The following is a 10281-nucleotide window of genomic DNA, read 5'->3' as shown; positions in this document are numbered from 1 at the left end:
TCAATATTTTTGTATTTTGTAGCTTGATATAATTCCGATTGAACCACTGAAGGCATAATGACCTATTTTAAGGACTTTTTTAAGTACCTCTCTTGTATTGGAGGATGAGGGAGCCCTCAGTTTACACCTTAAATATCTTAAATTGTGTTTGGAATGACATGAGGGTGAGTGATTATTGACATAATTTCCTTTTTGGGTGAACTAACTCTTTAAGGTTTGCAAAAAGGTCTATTTTCATATAAACATTTACTTCCGCATTCTGTCCTATATGCTAGCAAATCAAAAACGTTCCACTGGTGTAGAAGAACTCATTTCTCAAACTGTATTTTTGATTTTATTTGTTGTTTTGCTGCTCTGTCAGATATAATATATTTCGTTGGTGTCAAAACTCTAGCCACAAATTTCCGTTCTGGGATCATTTTAATAAGCTTAAAGGGATAGTTCACACAAAAATGAAAATTCACTCACTATACTCTCCATGAAGTGATTCCAAACCTTTATGAGTTTCTTTCCTCTGTTGAAATCTAAAGACAATATTTTGAAGAAAGCTGAAAATCTGTAACCATTGACTTATCGCACACATATAACAAAAATAACAACTTTATTCAGCATTTTCTTAATGTCAGTGTCAGTATATTGTGCACATTCATAAGTCCCACTTCCGAGCGCAACTTTCTCTGTTTGAAACAAAGCACAGGCGTATTCGTGTTAAAAATGATATGCGAGCATGCGCCCTATACTGACACTAAGAAGAAACTTTAATCAAGTCATTATTTTTGAATTTTGTAGCTTGATATTATTCCGATTGAACCACTGAAGACATAATGACCTATTTTAAGGACTTTTTTGGTACCTCTCTTGAAATGGAGATTATTGAGCTCTCAGTTTACACTTAAAATATCTTAAATTGTGTTTCGAACGACATGAGGGTGAGTGATTAATGGCATAATTTCATTTTTTGGTGAACTAACCCTTTAAGGTTTGCAAAAAGGTATATTTTCATATCAACATTTACTTCCATACATACTGTTCTATCTGCTAGAAAATCAAAAACGTTCCACTGGTGTAGAAGAACTCATTTCTCAAACTGTATTTTTGACTTTATTTGTTGTTTTGCTGCTCTGTCAGATACAATACAATTCATTTTGACGTTATATTTTCTTCATGACAATATCATGTCAGTTTACCTATGTTTGATCACTGTCATTGGTGACTAAACTCTAGCCACAAATTTCCATTCTGGGATCATTTTAATAAGCTTAAAGGAATAGTTCACACAAAAATGAATGAACTCATCCACAGGTCATTCAAGATCAAGGCGCCTTCCTTTCTTCAGTAGATCATTAAAGACGATGAATCCGTGGTGATTCTTATAATGGCAGTCAATGGGGACAGTCTTTTAAGATTAAAAATAAACACAAGTCCAAATCGATAGCCATGGCTCCCGATGACACACTGAGGTCCTCTGAAGCTAAACAATCAGTCCGTGTACATTATTTACAAGATTCTTAGCTTTAATCCACAGCCTGGTCAAACAGATCTCCGCGCAATTGTGCAAATGTGGTCCGATTGTAGTCCTGTCGCTTTAAACCTTTCGGACCCTGTAACATGTCAGGTCATGTTATTTTCCCAGCGCATTTCACCAAGTTTAAAGCCTGCTGTACATAATCAATTAAAATTGGGGATTTTGTCACTAATCCTCATGTACTCGTCATCAAAACATCAGGACTACATTCGCATATGCTGAGAGCTGTTTGATCAAGCTGTGGATTAAGTCTCATTATACTGTAAATACTGTTTAATTTCTTACACAGAGCGACTGTTTTACTTTAGAAGACGTCAGTGTGTCATCAGGAGCCATGGCTATTGATTTGGACTTGTTTGTATGTCTTTATTTTTAATCTACCACCATTGAAAGCCATTATAAGGATCTATATATGGATGATCTATATTGGAGGAGGAAGTTAATAGAAGTAAATGTTCATTTTTGGGTGAACTATCCCTTTAAGCAAGCTCATTGACCACTTCGTTCGCTGTTTGGTCAGTGACTACACACACACTCACTCCTCAGATTGGCTGAGTTGACACGCACACAGTATGGCAAGAGCTTGTTTTTGGATGCAGTTCTGTTGACTACTAACGATGCCTCCTCAGAGAGAGGTGGCTTTACCAGCCATCTGGACACTTGCTTGGCATTCTAGGATTGGGAGCAAGCTGTTAATGAATCAGTCTGTCTGTGTGTGTGTGTGTGTGTGTGTGTTTGCATAAAAGGGAGTGAAAGTGAGCTCAGTGCACATTATTTGTGTGTATTCGCCTTTTCTTGATATTAATGAAGAGTGACTCTGTTGGTGATGTGTGAGAGTGTAAGCTGGCTTGGATTTTTTTAGGCCTCAATCACTGGTCTCTCTGTTTGTTCATCACTTTTAGTTCTATTGAATTCTCCATTTGTTTGGAGACTTTTTGTACTTGGTGTGTACGTCTTGTTAAATAAACTTTTTGTTTCTGTCTCTTATTTGTGGTTGCATGTTTGAGTGTTTTTGGTCCTTAAAGCCTTAATTGTGTAAAGCCTGCTCTGTGATATGTGACAAACACACACTTCTTGCTCTTTGCATAAGCACTTTATCCATGAAGCATGCTCTATTATATTGTGTTGGCTTTCATTCTGTCAGGTTTTGTTATTTTTTGATGATATTTTGACCAAATACAGTGTTAAAGTTTTAATTGTTAAAACTTCATATAACAGAAAAACATCGTTCATTGGATTTACTCAATTTTTTAAAGGCAATTGGTTGCAAACAATTTATATGGGCCGAACTTAAACAAATTAAGCTGAACATTACTACATTTAATTTGTTTGTTTAAATTCAGCCCATATAAATTGTTTGCAATTACAAAACATTTAGTAAATTCAATGAATAATTTTTTTCAGTGAACATACCGTAACCACAGTCTACATTTTCTGAGTAAGAAAATAGAAGCTGGCATGATGTAAAATACAAACATCAGCACACATTTCTATGGCCTTTATGTTAATGTCAACGTCAAAACATTTGCTGAAAACCTGTTGTACACCACTGCATTCCTTCTGTCATTTTATTGATTTTACTTTAGATTATTGGCAAATAATGATTTTTTTTTTTTTGTAAATTGTAAAAAAAAAAAGTCCACCTTTGGCTCGTGATAGATGATTTATTTTTACTATAACATTAGAACAAACCAGCTTAGCTGATTGTTCATTATAATCCACATCCATTATCTTGCTTGGTCGACATTGTATTGCATTGTACTTTGTGGTGTACTTAGTTGCAAAAACTAATTAAGAGTTAAATCCACTGAAAAAGTAAAGGATTATTTTAAATAATTGAAATACTTCTATATAAATCAATTCAGAGAAGCAGAGTACTGTGTTTGTTTGTTTTTTAATATATGTGTACAATGTCAATACTTTTGAAAATGCCTTTAATGGTAATCAGCGTGCAATTTCTACACTCAAACATAAATAGTTGAATGAACTTAACAGAATTGAATTATTTCAACTGATTTGAATTTTGTTATCTAAACTTAAGGCAAAAAGAGCCTGCAATCAAAATTCATTTTGAAGTGATTATGTCAAATATATTTAATTTGGAAATACACTGTAAAAATGCAGAGTTCCACAATTCCTTCTTGTTGTCCCAACAAAAATCCATTAAGTTGACTTTTTTTTTAACGAATTTAAGTGGATTGAAAATAAAACTGAGTTCACAAAAATACTCAAGAATTGTGTTGTTTTATCTAATTTCTAATAAGTAGTTTGAACAGGCAGCAAAATATTTTATTTGGCCATACCTTCCCAAAACAGTTTAATTTTGTCAAAGAGCATAGAATCAAAAAGAGGTGACACTCTAGTGCGATTTGTAAAACAGCCACTAGATGGCGCGGCAGCCATTTTGGAATGAAAGTTCTAATAGAACGACAGCATATTATAAGTTTGCAAAATAAACTATTAAAAGTGCTGATGATTGTGATTGTAAGTGTTGTATTGTCATCTTTCGGGTTGTATCTCAGCTTTAATGCACTTTTAAAAAATAAAAAATAAAAAAATGCAGCTTGTTTTCGCGACAGCAATAAGATCCAATGGACAGCCAATCGCTTTCACTCCAAAATGGCGGAATCCAGGGCTGTTGCTGGGCGCTGCTGTTGCAATGGAACGTTCTATTGAGTGTCGCGTCTTGGTCATTCTAAGCTCTTTGCTTTTGTGGAGCCAATAAAAGTCAATCCCTTGGAAAAAAAAAACTGAATTTTCTGTTGTTTATTGCAATTTAAACTGCAACTGTTAAAATAACGCCTACAGTAGATGGAGACTGAACTAAGAACTGGCATTAGAGCAAGTTATGGCTCACTGAGTGAACTAACAAACAATATATTTTTTTAATGAAGCTGCAAACACACCAAGCAAGATTGCTATACTCTTCTTCAATGTGTTAACCTCAGAACTCAAATCCAAACTCCTCTAAATCTTTTCCAAAATCTAAAACTGAAAACCCCTATAATTAATTTGTTTTCAAGATTTCCCCCTCTTAAAGCAATTCCTCTGAAAACATTCGGGGAACTGCATATCCACTAACCAGTAGTTACACCAATCATGTTTCCTTCATGTTGTCCCACACAAACAAACCAATTAAGTTAACTTAATTGTTTACAAATGTAACCCTTGTGTGCTGTTGATGTTTTCATCCACTCTGGGGTGATTTTACATCTTAATTTGGCCACAACTTTCTCTTTGTTTCAGCAAATGGGATGATTTTTGATGACAAATCTTATGTTGACACATATTTTGAGAAAATGCTTTGAAATTTTTCAAAATCTCAACAACACACTCTTGGCAAGTTGACCACCTTTACGTTATGTTCAGGCTGTTTTTACCCCATTTACTTCCATTATAATGTAATTTTTGGATTGTAAAGCCATGACACCAAAATAGTCATAGATTCTTGGTTATTGGTGGCTTCCTTTTGTTTGTGTGTGTAGTAGCATAGTAAACATGCACACACATACTATAATTTGTTGTTATACTCTATAGAAATGACAAAAATGACAAATTTTACCTCATCCCAACAAAGACAACCTCCAACAATCAAGAATGCAGGATTACATGGTGTCATGGCTTTGCAATAAAAAATGTTGTTATAATGGAAGTCAACGGGGCAAAAATAGCCACAAACATAACAGAAAGGTAAAACAAGGGTTAAGTGGGTTCAACATAAAACAAGTGAACTGTCCAAAGAAATGACAAGAATTGTGGTGTTTCATGAGTTGTCATATTTCATTTCATTTTTTTATTTATTTTTTTGGGACAGGAATTTAAAGAGGACCAGAAGTTCAGTGTGTTCAACTGATATACAGTATAGCAGTATGCTAATTATTGATTTGCTGAAACACACCCGTGATGTCTTCATTCCTGGCTTACTTCCTTCATAACTGGCCGCTGATGTCACTCTCTGGTTCCCTGTACACAAAGATGTGGTTTATTGATGGAATCAGCCCACGCTGGAATGAGAACGCTCCTTTGAGATGGATATGGAACATGCAATGTTGGCAGATTCGCTTATTGGCTGACACAAACAAACAAGCACATACGCATACAAAAATAAGACAAGATTCACATAAATTCTATTGCATGATAAATCAACTTTTGTGGGATTGGAAAGTTTAGAGAAGCATGATCATGCAGTCAGTAAAATGCAGACACCTCCTGCATACACACCATCATCTTCCTTAAAGCCAAGGTCCCCCAACAGGTTTGTGAGTCAGTAAAATGTAACAAGTAATACTATTATGGATTAAGAAAAGGTCTTATTTTAGTTTTGGGAGCTCAGTAGAACAGGCTGACATACATGCAAGATCAAAGTTTTTACACTGTAAAAGAAAAGTTGGGTCAATTTAAAACTGTAAGGCAACTTGCTGCAGAGCTTTTTTAAATTTGACTCAACTTACATCAAGTCAACTACAGCAGTGGTCTTCAACCACCGGGCTTGTCCGTGGATAAATTTGTACCGGGCGACACAAGAAATGATGAATTATTTCCATTTTATTTATTATCTGTCTCTCAACAATCTTTTATTTTGAAATTTGAAAAAAAGGCCATATTATCTCACATCTTGGCAGGGCCGTGCACATGGGGGTGGCCCGGTGGCTAGAGCCACTGCCCCTTTGCCCTCATTGGCTGAGGTGCCCCTCTTGCTCAATCGACCAAACCCCCACCACTCTACACTTTGCGATCGCAGTACCATAAAAAGGTTGGGGACCACTGAACTACCAACACAATCTCACGGCAATTCGTAACTTTTTGATTTAGTGGCTAATTCGTATGAATTCGTACGATGTAATTCGTACGATTTAGTACGATTTGCTCATCCCCCAATAATGGTTGGGTTTAGAGGTGGGGTTAGGTGCCACGCCTCCTTTTTAAAATCGTACAATTTCATATGAATGAACTCGTACGAATTAGCCGCTAGACTGACAAAACGTAAAATACTTACGTTTTCTCGTGAGATCAGGCTGGAACTACAGTACTTTGGTTAAAAGTTGAGTGAACTCAAAAAAGCTGTGCAGCAAGTTGCCTTACAATTTTAAGTTGAGACAACTTTACTCGGATCAATTCATCTTTATTTATATACACTCAAAGGTGCATAAGTTGTCACTGGGGTGGTACCTTTTTAAAAGGTACACATATGTACTAAAATGGTCCATATTGGTACCTCAAAAGCATATATTAGTACCTAAAAATTTTGTACTTTTTAGGTTAACTGTTAAAAAGGTACCACCCCAATGACAGCTCGCGTACCTTTATTACTAAGAGTGTAGTGCTTTTTACAATGTTGATTGTGTCAACGCATATTACCATAGATCATGGGTGTCAATTCCTGGAGGGCCGCAGCTCTGCACAGTTTAGTTCCAGCCCTGCTTCAACACACCTATCTGTAGGTTTTAAACAAGCCTGAAGCACTCAAGTTTGATTAGGTGTGTTTAATTAGGGTTGGAGCTAAACTGTTTGACACCTGTGACATACACTCTCAGAAATAAAGGTACACGAGCTGTCACTGGGGTGGTACCTTTTCCAAAGGTACACATTTGTACTTAAAGGGTCCATATTGGTACCTCAAAAGTATACATTAGTACCTAATAATTTAAGAGGATCACTTTTGTACTTTTTAGGTACTCTTGAGGTATTAATATGGACCTTTTAAGTACAAATTTGTACCTTTTGAAAAGGTACCACCACAGTGACAGCTCGTGTCCTTTATTTCTGAGAGTGTAAGCTGCATCCAAAATCACATATTTCCAATCTATTCAGTACGCCAAAAACAGTATGCAAGCAGAGTAGTAGGTCCGAATTCATAGAATTTGAAAAACAGTATGAGAGAAGTTCCCGGTTGAACTACTACTTCAGCCGAGTATCTGAAGTGTGCATCCGATGGATGTTATGCTATCCCAAGATACATCGTGAGAGAATTCCTGAATGGGAGTGAAGCAACACAAATGACGTGGGTAGGTCACGTGATCATGACAAAATGTTCTAGTACCTCTGAGTTCTATTCATACTTCTTACATTCATACTGTATAAAATGCACGTTTCTAATGGTCGAATTGTAAACTCAAATGCAGTATCAACTGAGTAGTAGGCGATTCCAGACGCAGCCATGGATAAAGAATTAAGAATAAAAAGCCATAATTATTCAAACTGTGGAACGTTTCTGCAAGTCAGGCAGGCAGTGTAAAACGCTGGTGTCGTTCTAGTTAAATTGAAACTGATTCAGTTCAGGTTAGTATTAATGTCACTGTTGAAGTTCAGTTCATTCAGATCACTGTAATGTTGAAGGACAGTCCACTTCATTTATTTTTTACCTAATTTGGACACATTTTTTCTGTGATGCCAATCTGTGATGATTGGTCTACTGCATGCAGCACATGTTGGAAGGATAACGCCCATCCCAATTACTGGATTTTGGAGAGATTTCTAACTGCAGACACGTTTCAGACCTCTAGCATCCAGACACAAGATTATATATGGGTAATGACAGATCAGTCATAGTTATGTATGAATAAATGAGCTAACCCAAGAATGTCAACGTGAATTACATGTACAGCATTTACTGAATTACTACAAATACATAATGAGATTTTAAAATAAGATCAATATAATGAGCCATAACATTTTTGACTGTACATTGAGGTATTTAGTTTGTGTTTGTTCAACGGTCTACACCGGGGTTGCTCAACCCTGCAACTGGAGATCTCCTGACCAAACACAACTAAACAAACTTAAGCTGCAGTCACACTGCACTTTTCTCCCCATAGACTTCCATTCATATGCACGCGAAGGCGTGAGACCAGAAACGCAAGGTCATGCGTCAAGTTTCGCAGGTCTCTGCGGTGCAAAGTTCAAGCTTGGTGAACTGACCTGCGAAATTGCATCACTTCGGATCAAAACATGACCTCTCTGGACAGAAATTTAAAATGAGCAATCGCTCGCTTTTTTAAATGTCTAATTATCTTGTTTAATCCTGCCTCTTTTCGCAGTGCTGCACGACAGAATTTCGCATTATCAAACTCTAGTGTGACCGCAACTTAAGTAAGATCTGAAGGAGCACTTGAGTACTCAAAACAGGTGTGTTTGATCAAGGTTGCAACTAAACTCTGCAGGGGAGATCTCCAGGAACAGGGTTGAGCACCGCTGGTCTACACCTACACCAACCCTAAACCAGTCTAACTCAGTTCATAAAGCGCTGCAGGTCTGCACAGTTTAGCTCCAACCCTAATTAAACACACCTGATTAAACTAATTGAGTTCTTTAGGCTTGTTTGAAACCCCCAGTTAAAGCTGCGGTCACACCAGAGTTTGTGTGTGCGAAATTCTGTTGTGCGGCGCTGCAAAAAGGGGCGGGATTACACAATATGAATAGACATTAAAAAAGAGAGCAATTGCTCCATGTTTTAAATTTCTGTCCAGAGAGGTCATGTTTTGATCCTTGATTGGTCTCACGCAGTTAAGTGATGCGATTTTGCAGGTCAGAGTTCACCAAGCTTGAACTATGCACCGCAGCGACATGCAAAACTTGACGCATGACCTTGCGTTTCCGGTCTAACGCATTCGAGTGCGTATGAATGGAAGTCTATGGGAAGAAAAGTCAAGTGTGACCGTAGCTTAAGTATGTTGAAGCAGAGCTGGAACTAAACTGTGCAGGGCAGTGGCCTTCCAGGAACTGGGTTTGACACACCAGACCTACTGTGTTTTATTAGCGTCTTCACCATGGATGGGGAAACTTGTGCTGCATCCGAAATCGCACACTTCCATCCTATAGAGCAGGCATGTCCAAGCTCGGTCCTGGAGGGCCGGTGTCCTGCAAAGTTTAGTTCCAACCCCAATCAGACACACCTGGACTAGCTAATCAAGCACTTACTAGGCTTTCTAGAAACATACGTGCAGGTGTGTTTAGGCAAGTTGGAGCTAAAATCTGCAGGACACCGGCCCTCCAGGACCGAGTTTGGACACCCCTGCTATAGAGGAACCTATGTCACCTATGTCACACATGACGTCACACAGGTCCCTGGTTGCAAAAAAAGACCAGTTGCAATAGCAAGCATGAGTTGTGCAGTAGGATGTTAAATATGCTAAATAAAGTCCAAAAATAGAACACCTAACTTTTACTGTACACCACAATGCTTTTAATGCCACCTGCAGACGTCTTTGGCTAAAAGGGAGCTGAACGTAGTGAGGACCTAATTAAAAATGCTCGACTCTGCAGTTCTCATTTCATATCAGGTAAGTTCACGCTATGCTGGATCATACACAATACTCATCTTTGATTGCAGCAATCTATGATTTCAGCAAAAACAGTTAAATAAGGTTAAGTAAACTGCGGACACGGAATGCTTAGAATGAAATGTAAAAATGTAAGTTCACATACCCTGCCGTACAGGTGCAGTTTGCTGTCAGAATGCAGTTGTTTTGCTTGTTGATGATTACCCAGGCCTTGTTCTGTCTTCTTTTCTTGTCTTTGGCTAGGCAGAACCTCGGTTTTTAGCATTACAAAGTTTTGAATCTGGTAATCATGGAACATTATTTCTTGCACATGACCACACAGAACACAATTGTTGGCCTCCAAAGACTTGTAGGCATTGTCTCTCTTGTAAAATCACATGGAATTTCAATGAGATAGTTGTATATTTGGGGCTGGATGCTTGGCCATTTCATCTAATATCCACTGGGAGGGTGCTATTGCAAATGGACCTGTCAGAC

This window comes from Danio aesculapii, chromosome 17 (assembly GCF_903798145.1).
Source record: "Danio aesculapii chromosome 17, fDanAes4.1, whole genome shotgun sequence".
In the NCBI taxonomy this organism is placed as follows: Eukaryota; Metazoa; Chordata; class Actinopteri; order Cypriniformes; family Danionidae; genus Danio; species Danio aesculapii.
The sequence above is the reverse complement of the archived record's forward strand: the minus strand, read 5'-3'. Positions refer to the sequence as shown.